Genomic DNA, 20,365 nt, shown 5'->3' with positions numbered 1-20,365 from the left:
GTCTTTTGTTTGGAGCATTTACTCCAATCACATTTAAGGTAATTATCAATATGTATATTCCTATTACCATTTTCTTAATTGTTTTGGGTTTGTTTTTGTAGGTCCTTTTCTTCTCTTGTGTTTCCTCCTTAGAGAAGTTCCGTTAGCATTTGTTGTAGAACTGGTTTGGTGGTGCTGAATTCTCTTAGCTTTTGCTTGTCTGTAAAGCTTTTGATTTCTCTGTCAAAGCTGAATGAGATCCTGGCCGGGTAGAGTAATCTTAGTTGTAAGTTCTTCCCTTTCATCACTTTAAATATATCGTTCCATTCCCTTCTGGCTTGTCGAGTTTCTGCTGAGAAATCAGCTGTTAACCTTACAGGAGTTCCCTTGTATGTTTTTTGTCGTTTTTCCTTTGTTGCTTTTAGTAACTTTTCTTTGTCTTTAATTTTTGTCAGTTCGATTACTATGTGTCTTGGCATGTTTCTCCTTGGGTTTATCTTTCCTGGGACTCTCTGTGCTTCCTGGACTTGAGTGGCTATTTCATTTCCCATGTTAGGGAAGTTTTCGACTACAGTCTCTTCAAATATTTTCTTGGGTCCTTTCTCTCTCTCTTCTCCTTCTGGGATCCCTATAATGTGAATGTTAGTGCATTTATTGTTGTCCCAGAGGTCTCTTAGGCTGTTTTCATTTATTCCTTCTAGTGTATTTTTCACTTCAGTTATTGTATTGTTCATCTCTGTTTGTTTGTTCTTTAATTCTTCTAAGTGTTTGTGCTTTAATTCTTCCAGGTCTTTGCTAAACATTTCTTTCATCTTATGGATGTTTGCCTCCATAATTTTTCCAAGGTCCTGGATCATCTTCACTATCATTATTCTGAATTCTTTTTCTGGAAGGTTGCCTATCTCCACTTCATTTAGTTGTTTTTCTGGGGTTTTATCTTGTTCCTTCATCTGGTACATAGTCCTCTGCCTTTTCATTTTGTCTATCTTTCTGTGAATGTGGCTTTTGTTCCCCAGGCTGCAGGATTGTAGTTCTTGCTTCTGCTGTCTGCCCTCTGTTGGATGAGGCTGTCTAAGAGGCTTGTGCAAGCTTCCTGATGGGAGGGACTGGTGGTGGGTAGAGCCAGGTGTTGCTCTGGTGGGCAGAGCTCAGTAAAACTTTAATTCGCTTGTCTGCTGATGGTTGGGGCTGAGTTCCCTCCCTGTTGGTTGTTTGGCCTGAGGCGACCCAGCACTGGCACCTACAGGCTCTTTGGTGGGGTAATGGCGGACTCCAGGGGGGCTCACGCCAAGGAGTACTTCCCAGAACTTCTGCTGTCAGTGTCCTTGTCCCCTCGGTGAGCCAAAGCCACCCCCCCCACCTCTGCAGGAGACCCTCCAACACTAGCAGGTGGGTCTGGTTCAGTCTCCTATGGGGTCACTGCTCCTTATCCCTGGGTCCTGATGTGCACACTACTTTGTGTGTGCCCTCCAAGAGTGGAGTCTCTGTTTCCCCCAATCCTGTCAAAGTCCTGCAATCAAATCCTGCTAGCCTTCAAATTCTGATTCTCTGGGAATTCCTCCTGCCATTGCCAGACCCCCAGTTTGGGAAGCCTGATGTAGGGCTCAGAACCTTCACTCCAGTGGGTGGACTTCTTTGGTATAATTATTCTCTGGTTTGTGAGTCACCCACCAAGCAGTTATGGGATTTGACTTTATTGTGATTGCGCCCCTACTACCGTCTCATTGTGGCTTCTTTGTCTTTGGATGTGGGGTATGTTTTTGTTGAGTTCCAGTGTCTTCCTGTTGATGATTGTTCAGCAGTTAATTGTGATTCTGGTGCTCTCGCAAGAGGGAGTGAGCACATGTCCTTCTACTCTGCCATTTTAAACCAATCTCTATCAATCATATGTTAATTTTTAAAAGTTAGTTCCTTGAAAACATCAAGTTTGATGAGACTCTAGCTAAACTAATCATTATAGACAAGAACAAAATGACTGAAGTCACAAAATACTAATATCAGGAATGAGAGCAAAGGCATTACTACAGATCATACAGGCATTAAGAACAAGGTAAGTGCATATTATGAATAACATTAAAACAATAAATTGGACAATTTCAATGAAGTAAACAAATTCCTTGCAAATTCCAAATTGCCAAAACTCCCAGAAGAAACAGAAAACCACAATGAGATATCCACTACGTACACACCAGACTAACTAAAATTAAAAATTGACAATATCAAATGTTGGAAGAATTTGGAGCAACAGGAACTCCTATATCTCTGGTATGAAAATCATGCAGTTGCTTTAGAAAACAAGTTGGCATTTTCTTAAAAAATCATACAGATGCTTACCATTTCACCCAGCAACTCCATTTCTAAAGTATTTATATAATAGAAATGAAAGCATAGGTACATGCAAAAATTCACAACACCTAAATTCATAATCATCCAAAGAATAAAAATGTCCATCATCAGGTGAATGAATAGACAAGTTGTAATATACATGGACAAAAGAATACTACCCAGGAATAAAAGCAATAAACTATGATACACTCAACAACATGGACAAGTCTTTTTTAAAAATTATTATTGGGTGAAAAAAAAATCCAGACATAAAAGAGTACATACTGTATGATTCCATTTAAATGAAATTCTATAAAAGGCAAATATAATCTATAGTGACAGAAAGCAGATTAGTGGTTGCCTGGGTCGGCAGTGGAGGGATTGACTGGGAAGTGGCACAGGGGAACTTTGGGGCATGATCAAATGTCCTCTACTTCAGTTATGGTGTGGTTTCACAGGAATATAAGTTTGTCAAAACTCATCAAAATGAACATTCAAAATGGGTACATTTTATGGGATATAAATTGTACATCAGTAAAGTTGATTTTTTTGTAAAAGATTTTAAGATACACTCTCTATTTCCCCTTCCAGCTACTGCTCTATTTTTTTAGCTAAACTCTTTGAGGGGATTATTCATACTAGTTTTCTCTAATTTCCCTCTTCCTATTCCCTCTTAAGCATGTTCTAATCAGGCTTTCATCTATGCCACCCAAATAAAATTACTCTGGTCAAAGTCATTAATAACTTTCCCTTTGTTAAGTCCTTTTGCAAACCAATTCTTTCTTATATGACCCATCAGCTGTATTCTACATCACTGGCTGGTCATTCCATCTTCTTGAGACACTTTGTCTTCCAGTATCACATTCCATGGTTTTCCTCCTATCACAGTAGTTGCTTCTTCTCAGCTGCCCGTTCTTCATCCCTCCTCAATCCTTAAGTTAAAATGAGGCCATTGGGGAAAGTCTTAATCCAATCCAACTGGTGTCTTTATTAGAATAGGAAATTTGGACACAAGGAGAGACAACAGACATATTTGTGCATAGAGGAAAGATCATGTGAGGGTACACCAGAAGACCAAGGAGAGAGGCCTCTGAAGAAACCAAACCTGCCAACACCTTGATCTTAGACTTCCAGCCTCCAAAACTGGGAGAAAATAAATAGTCTGTGGTATTTTGTAGCAGCCCTTGCAAACTACTACAACTAGCAATAATAAGCCAAAATATAAAATGGGGAAAATAATTTCATTCACCTAGACACAGGACAATAAAATACCTAGGAAAAACCCTAACCAGGAAAAAAAATTAATGCTTTGTTTAATTATTCTTAGCACCTATCAACCCCATAAGCATCTTGCTTATGGCAGGAACCAAGTTTATCTTACCCACATTTTTATCCCCAGTGCCTGGCACATATGGTAGGTAGTAGGATCATCTGCTCATGGCCACTAGAGAAGTCTTTGTCCAACACCACCAGTCATAGGTGTTAAGAGTGTTAAGAGTTTAGATTGTGATCTCAGTTTTTACTCATTCCCACCCTTCCAGATCAAGAGGGTTTCCTTTCCCTCATAAGGATTTACCAAGAGCAAAAGTAATAATTTCAATTACATGTTCTTTAAACAAGTAAAGATTTAAGGCAAAAAATACTTGCTATAGTTGAAATACCATGCCCAATTATAGTGCGTTCTAGCCTCCGAGGGCTGCAGCAATCTGTCAGAGACCCTCCAAGCTCCCTCTCTGTTATTGCTGCAGGTTCACAAGAACACAAGATGTAGGTTCAGGGACAATTTGAGGTTGTTCTTGCCTTAGGGACTCAGCTGCTGCCTCTTCCAGGAGCCCTCTTCTACCAGATCTTCACGTGGCTGATTTTTTTCTCCTTATCCTTTGAGCCGCAGCTCAATGTCGTCTCCTAGGAGACACGTGAAGATTCAAGTTCCACCCCTATCTCTCATCTGGTCCCATTGTCTTGCTTTATTTTTCATGGCTTATCACCATCTAATAATTCTTTTTGTTTTGTTTGTGGTCTGTATTTTCTCCTCCAGCCTGCAAGCTCCAAGAAAGCAGAGACTTTCAGTCTTGCCTTCAGTCTTCAGGGCTGACCCCAGTACCTAGAACTATGTCTGGTGCAGGGTGGACACAGAAATATGTACCGAGAAAACAAGTAATTGGACCAATAAAAGGAAGTCAAGCCTATTTCTTGGCCTGAGATTATACACAAAGCTATAGTCCCTGACCCTGACCTTGATTTTTAAGAGGGACTATCTCTTCCTTCCTGGTTTTCACAAAAAAGGATTTTTTTTTTAAACAAGTAACCCCCTTGCTCCTCCCATCAAAGGGGAAGACTATTACTTGGGTTGAGGGTGGTAGCCATACTCTCACTTTTCTGGGTTGAAAAAATCTATGAAAAGATCCTTCCTTCTGTAGCTGAACCAGTGGGAGGCTGTGCTGGGAGGCTCATTTTACCTCTCATACTGAAGTCTATCTTCAAGCTGTCCATTATGAGTAATAAAGTGCTCCATCTGCTGACTCATGTTTTATTTATCAGTTGATTTGTAAATCAAGCAGGGAACAGGTTGGTATTTATTAGGCTCAAAGATCCCAGCAATGATCATTTATTAATTATCTCAGTCTGTTGTATTGTTTCTAAAGAATTAGGCTGCCATTCATAAAATGACACTTGACCATTTACTCCTTAGTAGAGCAGAGTCATCTATTAGGAAAGTTTGGGATTCATTGTTGCCATTGCCATCTTGACATCACTGCAAGTGCTCAAGGATGTTGAGATTCAAATATCATCTACAAAGAGATATTAAGACGGATGCTTTCTTTGAATGAAAGAGAGCCATTTACCTGGTTACAAAGGCCAAATAATAAAAAGAGCAGCAGTTTATATCAGATGCTAAGTTTCATCTCTGCATGTGTGTGTGTGCTTGCACATATACAAAAGTGAAATAGCCTTGCAGACTATTATAGCAGACAATAGTGAAATACTTGTGGACTGACTAATCTCAAAACATGCATGACCCATATGAAGAAAACTGTAATAATATGTAATAAGAAGAGAAAAGATCATGTCTTTATTTGGGAGACTGAATATTTTTAAATTATTTCTTTTTTCCAGTAGAAATTTTCTTAGAAAGAAAATGACTTAAAGTTAATTTGGATATATAAACAAGAAGAAAACAGGTAAGAAGATTTTAAAAAGTAAAGTAATCCAGAAGACTTGTATGACTGAGTATTAAAATATAGCACTGCTTTAATTAAGCAGTGTGGTACTGGCAAGAATCATGATGCTAAAAACAGACTACATTATGTATAAGAATTTAATGTCTGAAAAGGAAACACATTAATAGAGAAGTAATGACTTATTCAATAAATAGTGTTTAGAAAATTGGCTGAATCTTCAAATATTAATATTACTCAGAATTTCACTCATACACTGTATAAAATAACTTCTAAATGGATTCCAAGGTTAAATGTAAAAATGGTATAATAAGGTTGGCATACAAGTATGTCTATTGGGATGAGAAAAACTTTCTAAACAAAAGCAATTGTATAAATCAAAAAGTAAAAATTGGTTTATTTGACTACATAAAGAATTAAAATGCCTATATGTCAAAAATACAATTAACAAACAACTAAATGTCAGGAAAAGCCTAAAAAATGTTTTTACTCTCTCTGGAAGACAATATATTAGCATTCTTAATATATAAAAAATTCTCGCAAGTCAGGTAGAAATACTCTAAAACTTATACACACACACCCCACACACACACACAGCCTTTCACATAGACAATTTTGAAGAGGAGGAGACTGAGGCCCAGAAAAGCTAGATATTTTGACCAGGTCACACAGTTAATAAGTGGCAGATCCCAGGCAGACTAGTTCCAGAATCCACGCCATGCCATATTAATAGACAAAAGACTGGCAGGGCAACAGCAAAATGCCAAAAGTGTTTTTCTCTGACTTATAGACCTGTGGGTAGTTTGTATTAACTTCCTTGGACAAGTTGGAAGTGAATCTCTGACCACAATAGATCCCATACTGGCATCTATGCTCTTTCAGATAAGGGAGTTCCATGGTGAAACTAGGGCCACGTCCTAAACAAAGGATTGCAGGCCCAGATCAATACAGCCCTAGACTGGACACTAGCTCAAAACCCAGGGACCCTACAGATACAACAAAGGCCCTTTGGAGCCCTAATGGATGGCTTTGTAGCCTCACCTCTCTTTTTTTTTTTAACATCTTTATTGGAGTATAATTGCTTTACAATGGTGTGTTAGTTTCTGCTTTATAACAAAGTGAATCAGCTATACATAAACATATATCCCCATATCTCCTCCCTCTTGTGTCTCCCTCCCACCCTCCCTGTCCCATCCCTCTAGGTGGACACAAAGCACAGAGCTGATCTCCCTGTGCTATGCGGCTGCTTCCCACTAGCTATTTTATATTTGGTAGTGCATATATGTCCATGTCACTCTCTCACTTCATCCCAGCTTCCCCTTCCCCTTCCCCATGTCCTCAAGTCCATTCTCTATGTCTGCATCTTTATTCCTGTCCTGCCCCTAGGTTCTTCAGAACCTTTTTTTTTTTTTAGATTCCATATATATGTGTTAGCATATGGTATTTGTTTCTCTCTTTCTGACTTATTTCACTCTATGTGACAGTCTCTAGGTCCATCCACCTCACTACGAATAACTCAATTTCGTTTCTTTCTATGGCTGAGTAATATTCCATTGTATATATGTGCCACATCTTCTTTATCCATTCATCTGTCGATGGACACTTAGGTTGCTTCCATGTCCTGGCTATTGTAAATATAGCTGCAATGAACATTGTGGTACATGACTCTTTTTGAATTATGGTTTTCTCTGGGTATATGTCCAGTAGTGGGATTGCTGGGCCATATGGCAGTTCTTTTTTTAGTTTTTGAAGGAACCTCCATACTGTTCTCCATAGTGGCTGTATCAATTTACATTCCCACCAACAGTGCAAGAGGGTTCCCTTTTCTCCACACCCTCTCTGGCATTTATTGTTTGTAGATTATTTGATGATGGCCATTCTGACTGGTGTGAGGTGATACCTCATTGTAGTTTTGATTTGCATTTCTCTAATGATTAGTGATGTTGAGCATTCTTCCATGTGTTTGTTGGCAATCTGTATATCTTCTTTGGAGAAATGTCTATTTAGGTCTTCTGCCCATTTTTGGATTGGATTGTTTGTTTTTTTGATATTGAGCTGCATGAGCTGCCTGTGTATTTTGGAGATTAATCCTTTGTCAGTTGCTTCATTTGCAAATATTTTCTCCCATTATGAGGGTTGTCTTTTCGTCTTGTTTATGGTTTCCTTTGCTGTGCAAAAGCTTTTAAGTTTCCTTAGGTCCCATTTGTTTATTTTTGTTTTTATTTCCATTTCTCTAGGAGGTGGGTCAAAAAGGGTCTTGCTGTGATTTATGTCATAGAGTGTTCTGCCTCTGTTTTCCTCTAAGAGTTTTATAGTGTCTGACCTTACATTTAGGTCTTTAATCCATTTTGAGTTTATTTTTGTGTATGGTGTTAGGGAATGTTCTAATTTCATTCTTTTACATGCAACTGTCCAGTTTTCCCAGCACCACTTATTGAAGAGGCTGTCTTTTCCATTGTATATTCTTGCCTCCTTTATCAAAAATAAGATGACCATACCCATATGTGTGTGGGTTTATCTCTGGGCTTTCTATCCTGTTCCATTGATCTATATTTCTGTTTTTGTGCCAGTACCATACTGTCTTGATTATTGTAGCTTTGTAGTATAGTCTGAAGTCCAGGAGCCTGATTCCTCCAGCTCCATTTTTCTTTCTCAAGGTTGCTTTGGCTGTTCAGGGTCTTTTGTGTTTCCATACAAATTGTGAAATTTTTTGTTCTAGTTCTGTGAAAAATGCCATTGGTAGTTTGACAGGGATTGCATTGAATCTGTAGGTTGCTTTGGGTAGTATATTCATTTTCACAATACTGATTCTTCCAATCCAAGGATATGATATATCTCTCCATCTGTTTGTACCATCTTTAATTTCTTTCATCAGTGTCTCATCTCTTTTTGAAATTATGTCCTGAGTCTCTGTCTTTCCTAGAGAGCAATCCCTTCACATGACCCATTCCACTAAGCAACAGATTTCTTAATCTATTATTTCTACAGATGTGGAGGGACTCAGATTATCACATTTTTCTTGGGACATGAAATTGTTCTGGAACTGTTATGTTGGTATATTTAGCTTCATTTTGTTCCCTATTCCTTCCCCACCCCTACTTCCCCAACCACAGTGATGATCTGGAGAGTCTCTCTTGCCCCAAGCATGAAGTACTACATCCTGGCATATGAAGCAGAGCACATGTCCACCTTTTATTATCTTTTTCTCTACCCTTTCCCCAGGGCTTAAAGAAAATTCAAATTTTTGTTCCACTTCCTACCAACTTTAGGACAAGTCACCTCCTGAAATTGGTATCCCAGTCCCTGCATAGATGCTCTGTTTTTCCTGTACTTGGGTTTCTCATACCACATACCAATCACCCAAATTCACCCCATAATAGGCTATAAATGTCACAGTTTTCTTCTTCTGACCTCGCTTCCCTGTTGCATTTGCAGCCTCCCAGACCACAAAAAGCAAACACCAGGAGTATTTTGGGGAGATATGGCCAGATGACTTCATGATTACTCAGACCACTCCAAGCTACCCTAAAGTCACAGACTGTGAGTCCTCAGTGCGTTTGTTCCATATTCTAACCTTGACCTCTCTCACTGTCTTTCTGCATTTCTGTTACATAAAGCATCTTCTTCTTCCCAGAAGAAGCATCCTCTAACTACGACTAAGTCTTTCCAACATAGGTTGCTTTCACAAAAAAGGCCTTCAGCACTTACCTGTCGATTCCCCAGGGGCCAGGCCTCCATCCACTATGCTACTGGATGGCCTTGAAAGTTCTCACAACCCCACCTGACTTCTCCAATCTCAGCTCCCAGACCCTGGGAAATCCCACCCAGTCTTACAGGTGGGATGGGATTTTAAAGCAGCCACAGAGCAACACCACAGTTCCCAGTTGGAATCTTGTGGGTAATAGCCACCTCCCTTCAATCCACATTCTACACATTCCCATTCCCTGCCCTAATCTTCCTTTGTTTACTTTTTTATTATGTATGCAGATGTTTGTTGCTGCCTTTACCCTTAGAATGGAAGCCCTATAAGGGCAAGAATGATTTAATTTATTTTTAATCTCTCTTACCCACTTTTCACCAGTGTCTGCCACAAGATCTTATTCAGAGCAAGCGTTCTATATACATTTTATTTACTTTGCTTGCTTTAAAGAGTACATAGATATTTCAGGCCACAACAGAGTGTTCATGGCCATCTTAAAGTTTCTTCAATATTTTGATACTACAGACAATGATTTGGAAGATGAGGGGGTAGAAAGGGAGGTAGCACTGGCAAGTCTGGGATTCTTTCTTTTGATCTTTTGCAATTACCTTGCCCTGGAAATACCGTACTTTCCTTCCCAAGGCTGCACTAGGCCCCCACTTGGACCACTACTTCAGCATATAGCGTTCTTCCCTTTACTTAGAATATTATTTCTGCCCTCCCCAACCTTATCTTCCTGACAATCTGGCATTCCTTCTTCAGGGTTCATTCAAGGATTTTCTCCTCTAGAGGAACTTTTCTGTCTCCCAGCCTACAATGAGGTCTCTCTGCTCTGGACTCCCATATTATTGATACTTTATGGAAATCCCCCAATATACCCTGCATCTGTTAGATTTTAGCTTGGCTGCAAAAATAGAAAACTCCAGATTAACAGTGGCTTAAACAAGATAGAAATTTATTTCTCATGCTAAAACCAAAACAAATTAAGAGTAAGCAGTCCATGGTTGGTAAAGCTGCTTCTTGGTATCATCAGAGACCTAAGCTCCTATCTCTTCAGCCCTCTAGCATTTGATTTCCGTATTAAGTTCACTTCATGTTTCAAGACAGCTGCTGGAGTTTCAGGCCAGAAGAAGAAGGAAGGCAACTGTGAAAAAGCAGCCCTTCTTGCTAAGTTAGCTTCCTTTAAGTATTCCTCTTGGAAAGTGCACATAATATAGCTCCCTTTACATCTCCCCAGACCATACCTAGCAGTAAAGCAAGCTGGGGAGTAGAACTGGTTATTCTTGGAGATTATGTACCCAGATACAAGCTGGGATTAATTTCTAAGGAGAAATGGGAAAGCAGATGTTGAGGCAGGTAACTGTAGCTTCTGACACACAGCCCATATTGTGAACTATAATTACTTCTTTTTACATTTATCCTCTCTCTGCATCATAGCTTCTCGAGATCTAAGATTGATTTTATCATCTCTAAGTCTACAGCACCTTATATAATGCCCGGCATAAGGACAAGAACTTGTGTGTTCCATTCATCATGTCCATTACAACAGATACTCAAAAAGAAACAATACAGGAATGAATGAGGTACATCATTCCAATGTAAAAGTATGGCCTAATTAAATAAAATCAATTCAATTAAACAAGCATTTATTAAATACCATCTATTTTCAAGGAAATAAGATCAGGCTTCAAGCAAAAGGCTCGGTACACACTTTATCGATACTTCATAGAAGTAGCAGAAACTTAATCAAGACAAGATACTGTTAGAGAATCCAAACCAACATGAAAATCTAGGAAGAATTTTACCTTGTCAGTATCTGAGGACCCAATGTCAAGTTGCTTCTTCTCTCCCCATTGACCTGAACCAGACAGGGCATCCATAGACCAGGGGAAAGAGACTAAATGATTTGCCTGCCACTGACATATTTGAAGAGAAAACTGAAATCTTCTAGCTTTAAGTCCATTAGATTGCAAACCACATTGTCAGTTCATAGCAAGTTTCAATCAATAGGTTCTTATTGATCAGTGAATGTCTTTTTTTTTTAAATGGCTTTATTGAGTTATGATTTACATACCCCCAAATTCACTTAATTTTAAGTTTACAATTTTATGATTTTTTTTAGTAAGTGTATAGAGTTGTGCAGCATCCCAGTCTAATTTTAGAACATTTCCAGAGTTCAGAAAAGAAACCTCGTACCCATTTGCAGTCACTCCCCCAGACCAAGGCAACCACCACTCTGCTTCCTGTCTTGGATTTGCCTTTTCTGGATATTTCCTATAAAATGGAATCATATAGCATTTGGTCTTTGTGTCTAGCTTTTTTCACTTTGCAAAATGTTTTTGAGGTGCACCCACGCTGTAGCATGTATCAGCACTTCATTTCTTTCTATTGCCAAATAGCAATACTATAGTGTTCCATTTTGTGCATGTACCCCACTTTGTTGGCCATTTGGGCAAGTCTCTTTTTTACGGCAGATTTCTCAGGGTCTTTAATAGGACAATATATATTTTGGTTCTTCCAGTGGGGGCTTTGGGGCTCGAACCTATTTGCCTCTGGAGGGTTTGGTTCTGATTAAACATTTAAATGATGGTTATCTCTGGAATTATGAGTGATTTTTATTATCTTCTTTTAGTTCTCTGTGTTTCTTAGATCAGTGAATGTCTTTCAATGGACATCTCCTGGTTTTGGGTTTTCACCTAAACTTCACCACTGGTGAGTCAAAAACTAAACTCACTCTGGTGACTGGATTTATAACTGTCAACCAGAAAATATCTATACTGGTTAAATAAGAGCTTTCTAAAAAAATGCAAGAGCAGCATAAATTGATTAACAAACACAACCAACCCAATTTGGTGTGAACATCCCATGAATATTACCAAATCTAAGTTCTACAAGTTATCTTGATGACTCATTTTACAGGAAAATGTGTTGTAGTCCCAGAACCTAAATACTCTTAGACTTTTCCTGAAATAATTTCCCCTTTGTACAAGATACGCTCAGTTAAAAGTAGCTACAAAAATGTTATTAGGGCTTCCCTGGTGGCGCAGTGGTTGAGAATCTGCCTGCCAATGCAGGGGACACGGGTTCGAGTCCTGGTCTGGGAAGATCCCACATGCTGCGGAGCGACTAGGCCCGTGAGCCACAATTACTGAGCCTGTGCATCTGGAGCCTGTGCTCTGCAACAAGAGAGGCCGCGATAGTGAGAGGCCCGCGCACCGTGATGAGGAGTGGCCCCCACCTGCCGCAACTAGAGAAAGCCCTCAGGCAGAAATGAAGACCCAACAGAGCCAGAAATAAATATAAAAATAAATAAATAAATAAAAGATTACTATTAAAAAAAAAAAAAAAAAAGCTAACCTTACTCTCAACTTCTCCCAGGAAATATTTTTTAAAAAATGTTATTAAACTGACAAATTATTCTACTTAGATACCATTAAAAGTCTAGTTCATAAGATGTTTTCATTATTTGAATAATTTTTAAAAGAGTGTAAATTTTTTGAAAATGTATCATGTAAAAAATAAGGACAGGTCCTTTCAACTTTTCATTACTAAATTTGAGATCCTGTGAAATGGAACTCAATATGACCCCTATCTACAATGTCAATATTTATTGTGTATTTTATCCTGGGAACAAGGCCTAATCCAGAGACATTTTGAGTGCATCAAATATGTAAATTGTTTTTCAAACACTTTGGGGTTACCACAAAACCTAAATTGTTTTTAGCCAACCAAGCACTTTCTCCCTTTAGTTTCAAAAGCCAGTTGTATTTTTTTTTAAGAAAATCTAATTCAGATGTTACTGATTCACTTGCACTTAAATAATTAAAATGTTATTTTGCAAGAACTGATTGGTGTGCAAGAAAGCTCTTGAGCCTCTTGTCTAAACCTTTTTACGTCTGTTTTCTGAAAAACAGGAAATCTTACTTTGCCACGAGTAAACCAACTGCAGTGGCACATTTGTGTTGAAAGTCTGATTTCAGTGTAAATCCAAAGCCATCATTTGGAGAGGGATGAATCATGCTGAGGCATCTCCTCTGTCCTCTCCATCTCCAGAGGCTTTGCTGAAAACCAGCTTCTGAGGTCAGGTATATTCCCACCTCCAGATGCTGAGAGCAGAGAAGAAAAAACCCAGAGGCTTTTATCAAGAATACAACTAGGAGCTCTGAGGCTTGTAATGTTTCTTTTTAAAGCCAATCTTGCTCTAGTTGATTTCCAAACATCAGTAAGATAGTTTTCCAAGCTTCTATCTATTGAACAATGAAAGTGAATGTGCATATTCCCAGGAGTCTAGAGTTCCCTATCAAGATTTACTTTTGGGGGCGGGGGGAATGCAGTGGGAGTAGGATTATCAAAATCTTCCGGAAATCAATATAAGGATGTTCTGGATTATTCGGATGACAATCTTGGAGCAAATAACTGTTGTACATACACAGCTTTATTTGAGATCACTGTCTGATTGTATGAATTAGTTCTATTTCAACCATCCCCTACTCATGAGTAAGACACTGTCTGCCACCTGCTCTGCATAACACCTTTCAATCTGACACTCTCATTGTGAGGATTCATTGGAATAGCACACGTGATGAGAACCTGGCACTTTGGAAGCATTCCATAAATAGTAATATTACTTTGCAGACTCTCATATAACACGTGAACACTCAACAGAGTATAGTTGCTGCCACTTCTTAAAGTGAACCCATTAAAAATAATCTGTATTGAGTTATTGCATCTAAGTGCAACATAATAAGCCCAGATCATATCTGTTTCCTGAGCTGCATTAGCAGGTAGTAAGAATGCCTCCCCTTGACCTTTTGGCTATGGAATTCAGAAGGTATCCTGTGGCTCTTAGCAAATTCTCACCTCCATCTAGACTCACAGCTGGTTTAAGGGAAATCCAAACCTACAGCTGCTGGCAACGAATATTCCTGGTGTTGATGTGAAAAGGGTGTCGTAATACCTGTGCCATAATCCAGAATACTTCATGTTAGCAAAAGCTCTTCTTAAAATCCTGGGGCTGATAATGTGAGTATTCTGTCTTCAAGGAAAAACAATCCTCCATTCCTGAAAGGTTTCTTTCTGGCTTCTAGGTAAACACCCCAGCCTCAAAGGAGTCTGGGGGTTTTGCCATTAGTACACTAAGAGAGCACCATTGACAGAGGGCAACTGGACACAGGCAATAAAAAGCCGTTAATTAGGATTCCATCAGTTGAGGCAACTGAACAAACATGTTTTGAGCACCTACTGTGTGCTCACTGTGCTCAGTGCCATTGGAGACAGAAAACAATGAGACCCAGTTCAGTACCTGTCTTCAAGTTTAATGGGCTTGAGGAAAGAACAGATGAGATAGAAATACAAATAGTTAAGAATGCAAGGAAATATATGTAAAAGACAAGAGACATGAAACGGTCCAAGGTAGCATAAAAGAAAATGGAGGCGTATGGAGGAGATGACATTTTAAAGGTATATAGAAATGATAAGATTTAAAGGTAACTGTGAAGGATAATACTATTAGTGACAAGTTTGTCTGTTTCTTACACCAGTTTTCTTGTTCAGCGTTCAGGCAATATTTTCGTCTCCTCATCTCTCAGGAGGAGACGAAAATATTGTTTATTATGTGCCTGGAGCATAATAAACACTGATTAATGTTCAATTAAGTAATGGAGTAATTAATAGAGTGTTTAAACTTAATTTATACTTGGAAGATGACAATTAACTTTAAATCATTGAATGAGTCAATGAGTACAATGTTCCAAATTAACTAATTTGGGGGGAAGATGACACCATCTACCCTCCTCATTTACTTGGTAGGAAAACTGAAGTCCAGAACCTGACTGACGGGATGGGCCCAGCGCACAGGTCTAGACAGCAGAGAGCTAGGACTGGAACCCAAGTCTTTTGACTATCAGTGATCTTTCCACTCATTCCAGGAGATACCACTTTTTATTATTTGAATTCAAATTCATTTCTGTTAAGTAATCTCTAATTCAAAGTTTTATGGTTCTCTCTGGCAAAATGGAGCTTAACGGTGTCAATCCCTTTACGTCCACGGCTGAAGGCAGATTGATTTCTCCACATCACCGTGGCAATAGCAACTACTCCTTACAGAAACCCAAATCTAGCCAAAAAGCCTGCATAACCAGTTGTGGGTGCTGCCGGATCAGGCCTAGCTGGGAGAGGCTGGCATTCAGCTTCAGGGCACTGAGGGCACCCCTGCACTTGCTCCACAGAGCCACAGCAGCAAGAGTGCAGGATGGAGTAGCGGGGGAGCAGGGAGAAGCTCAGGGTCACTGAAAGGATTGTTTTGTTTCATTGTGTTTTGTTTCACTTTTTACAAGTGATATCCACATTTCAAAACAAAGGAATAAGACTTCTGGTAGATTTCCTCAAAGGCAACCACTGAGAGATTTGCCAAAGCCATTGCCCCAGGGGTTAGTTTAGATAAACAAGGGCACTGGGAAGCCATGTAATCTAAACTTTTCCCTCTGGCCGATGCCAGCGTTTTAGCTGCCAATAAGTAGACGTGCTTTCTGCTTCCAAAAATAAAAAGTGATTATACTCTTGCTACCCAAGTCTACCCTTGGCCGCTCCATGGACCATCACAAAGAGATGATGAGGGATGCACTTTGTGGTGTTGTTTTGGAAAGCTCTTGTTCAAAAAACTCTTGAGGGTGTGCTGTCACGGGGGTGCTGTGGGCAGGCAGTGGGCACCTACCAACGCCCCTGGAAGTCACTCTCCTGCCAGGGACACATGGCTTCCATTAGTCAAGAGCTCACTGTTTTTCTGACCTGGAGTTCTCTCTCATTGTTGTTTATATCTGATGCTTCTCTAGGCTGGACATGAAGGTAAAAAAGGAAAACATGGAAAATGGGGTAACTATTTTTAAAAATTTACCATGTGTATTTTTCTTTTGTAAATTTGTCTACTTATGGCTTTACTTTTCTACTGGTCTGTACCTCTTTTATTGATTCATAGAGGTTCTTTACATCTTAAGGATATTACTTCTTCAACTCTTAAATATGTTGTAAATTTTTTCCTGCTTGTGACTTGAGACTTTTGAGTTATAATTTACACAAAATGAATAGATCTTAAGTCTATAAGAAATTGGGTAAATATTAAAAAGAAAACACACCCTAAGTTACTCTCTTAGAAATTTCATCTTTATTCTGAAATTATAGTAAATATAGGCAGATCTGGAATCCCATTTCAGGCCATCCTTCACTACTCACAGAAGTTTGCAACCTCCCTTCTATTCAGGGTGATGAGCTTGTCCCAATTTGCCTGGGACTTTACTGGTTTTAGAACCGGAAGTCCCTTAAAGGCGCACATATTAGTAATGTCCTCATACTAGTAATGAACATAGAACAGAATGGGAGAAAGGGGAATATCAGGCCATCCTCTACTCCTGCAGGCATCATTCAGAATTTGTTAAGGAGGGAAGAATATCTTCTTCAAGACTGTGGAAGTTAAAGAATGAGCATAATATGGGGGGAGGAGATCCTAATTAATAGTCTATTGTGAAAGATTTTGAGAATCTTGCACTTGGTATGACTTGAGCAATAAATTCTTAAACACTTGATTCTTTCTGATCTCTTTTCATGACTTTTACTTTTCCGAAGTTAGTTGTGTTCTAAACTAGGGATACCAGTGAAATGCTATCTAGTCTAGCATCCATTACCTTGTGAAAAATCAATTTTCACTTGGAATGAATGCATTATGTTTTGTGCAAGACCTTGTCTGTGGGCTAACAACCATATCCCCAGTGTGGCCCAGTGCAAGAAATGAAACATTCAATAAATGTCTGTTGAAGGAATGAATGAATGAGTGAATAAATTAATGCACCAGTAAAATACTTTTTATATACTTAAGGAACATATATTTATGAGAAGTCATGAGAAAAATATGGCATCATATGCAATATAGAGTCTACTTATTTAATCAAAACACACTTTTAAAAGGATATATTATAAATGCTGGGAGCATATATTATAGTCCCCCAAATCATAAAAGCTGAATTCAAGATATAAATTAATCTCCCTATCATCATAAACAATAATACAAGCTGCATTTAAAAAATTATTTGTCAGGACTTCCCTTGTGGCACAGTGGTTAAGAATCCTCCTGCCAATCCAGGGGACAGGGGTTTGATCCCTGGACCGGGAAGAACCCACATGCCGTGGAGCAACAAAGCCCGTGCACCACAACTACTGAGCCTGCACTCTAGAGCCCGCAAGCCACAACTACTGAAGCCTGTGCACCTAGAGCCCGTGCTCCGCAACAAGAGAAGCCACCACAATGAGAAGCCCGCACACCGCAACAAAGAGTAGCCCCCGCTCACCGCAACTAGAGAAAGCCCATGCACAGCAACGAAGACCCAATGCAGCCAAAAATAAATAAATAAATAAATAAATTTATTTATTAAAAAAAAAAAGTATTTGTCTTTCTAAACCATCATGACTACCTTTATTGTTTTGATTCCTATAAGAGAAAACTCCCGCCCATTGTGAAAATTTAAACAACACTTTAAGAAAAAAGTAGAAAATAAAAGTACTTCCCATGCATTAGTGGTAGCAACTGTTAACAACTCTCATATGCTCACTGATTTTTCTGTGCACATATGAACATATGTGTATATATATATGTATTTGTTTAATATGAATGTAATTTACCATTATGTATATCTTTCCATGTCAAAACATAGATCTAACATATCTTTATGGATGGCTGCATGATATTCCATTGTTTAAAAAATGTGATTTTAATATACAGATTTTAATAAGAATGAAAATTCTCAGAATTTGAGCCTCTAGGGAAAAATAATTACTAGTAACTTTAGAAGATCGTTTCTCAGCAAATGAGTTAAAAGCCCCATGACTTGATGATCAGTAATACCATTCATTTCCAAAAGAAAAAAAAAAAGAAAAACAAAGCCCTGGTAAGGGTTGGGGGCAGTATCTGAAAAACTAAGCTTGGCAACGCTCCAAAAGTGTCCTGTTGGTTCTAGAATATTGGGAAGGCTTATTGGTCGTGATTCATACCCTACAAGATATGAACAAGAGCCAGGTCACATAAGCCTCTGAGCCATTCACCTGCCAGGTGAGACTCAGGTACTCTCATGGATTCTACTTGCTAAGCTGCTGGCATGAATCTACCTGGAAAGGAAGCAATTGCTTTAGATTCTATTCATCCTTGTCAATAGGTATTTATTTAGCTATACCCTAATGTATTTCTGGGCACTGGCACAGTAAATATAAATTGAATGAATCAGGTCTTTCCGCTTGCAATTCAATGCGATTGGCTTTCTAGGGATCCAAAACGTTGTCATTAAGATTGACTCTCCTAACTAGTGGTTACCAGTGGGAGGGGGTTACAATATAAAGGTGAGGGAGTGGGAGGTACAAATTGTAGATGTAAGATAGGCTCAAGGATGTATTATACAACACGGTGAATATAGCCAATACTTTTCAATAACCATAAGTGGAAAGTAACCTTTAAATTGTATAAAAATAAAGAAACTTTTAAAAAAGATTGACTCTATTAATCATGAGTCAAAAACATGAGTTTCAAAGATCTTCATTGTAACATTGTTTAGTAACAGTCAGAAACAAAAATGGAAACTACCTAAACTTTCAACAATATGGAATTGGTTAAGTCCCCATCATAGAGTCATTAAAAAAAATGTTGTAGACTATCTAGTGCATGAGAATTGTCCACGATATACCAAATGAAAAGAAGCAGTTTTTACAAAATTGCGTTTTAGAAATTTTTCCAAATTATCATTTGGAAAAAGAACATACAGGGTAAAAAGAATACAGTATGAAAGCACTATTTAGAGAATATAGAGTAAAAACACATTAGAAATAATATTAACACCAAAAGGTTAACAGCAATTATCTTCTAGAATTACTGTGGATTTAAAATTTTTCTCTTACTTTTGCTTAGCTTTCTTTTCTAAAATAAATATGTATTACTTTTGTAATGAGAAAAAAACTTTTTAATAAGAAAATAATTCAAGAAAAAGCGATAACTAAACTCAGCATAGTTTTTCAAGCAGCAGAATGTAACCTCTTTCTTTAAAGGGATCACACACCCATTGACAGTCATAATTCTCCCAAAACAGATTGGTGAGAAGGTCAGTTGGGTGGGAGAGATGAGTATATTAACAGACTGGCAAGCATATGATATGATTCTGACACCAGGTATTCATATCATGATTTTCCAAAGAAGAAACAGAAGTTGGGAGAGAATAAGAGACTCGCCCAAGGTTACAGCAAGGAGTCTGGGTTCAAACCCAGTTCTACCCGATTCCAAGCTCACCCTCTTTTCACTTGCATGTAATACAGGGGTTTGTGAACAGGGGCTCTGGGACCAGCCTGCCTGGGTTCAAAGCTCAGCACTGCCACTTACAAGCCATGTGGCCTCAGGTGGGTTATTTTTAACCTCCCCATGCCTCAGAAGTTTGTATAAAGTTGTGATATGTGTGAAGTTCTCAGAGCAATTCCTAACATAGAGCAAATACTGCATAAATGTTAGCTAATTTTACGACTGTATACCTGACTTGTGCCTTAGTCAGTGCTGACTAGTGTAGAGGGGGCACCTGACCCCAGTTAGGCCAGAAAGTACCCTTCCTGGATTTGGGAACCAGGAAGGTTGTGCCGTTTGGGAGGTTCTCGTGGATTCTCATCTTCTTCAGATCTTAAGCACACATCTTAAAAGAGTTTGCATAGTCTGCGATCAAATCCACTGCTTGGCAAATCCACTGGATCTATATATTAAAGGCCCCCTGCCACTGCAGATCTATGAAACATGAGTCAGATCTATCCATGTGAGTTTCAAACACATTTCCCAAGAAGCCAAGTAGGAAACTGCCATAGGTACATAGAGCTTGTTCCATCAGTTTTCTTACATCCCTCATCTAATGAAGGAGAGTCCACAGAGCGCAGTCCCTGGTTGATGGAAGCTGGCTTTCCTTTCACATCCAGAGGCCAAACGGACATTTGTTTCAGGGCACAGGAGAAGGATATTGGCATCCCCAAAACCCCGGGTATAACCCAGTGCAGCTTTTTCCCAAGCCAGCTCCTTGGAACCCCATTTCTGGGACACGTTTATATTTGTTGTATGGAAAAAAAATGTTCTGTAGCCAAATAAATTTGGAAAATATTGCATTAAACAAAATTGTAGAAT

Source organism: Balaenoptera acutorostrata, chromosome 18 (genome assembly GCF_949987535.1).
Source record: "Balaenoptera acutorostrata chromosome 18, mBalAcu1.1, whole genome shotgun sequence".
NCBI lineage: Eukaryota > Metazoa > Chordata > Mammalia > Artiodactyla > Balaenopteridae > Balaenoptera > Balaenoptera acutorostrata.
This window is presented reverse-complemented; position numbering follows the sequence as displayed.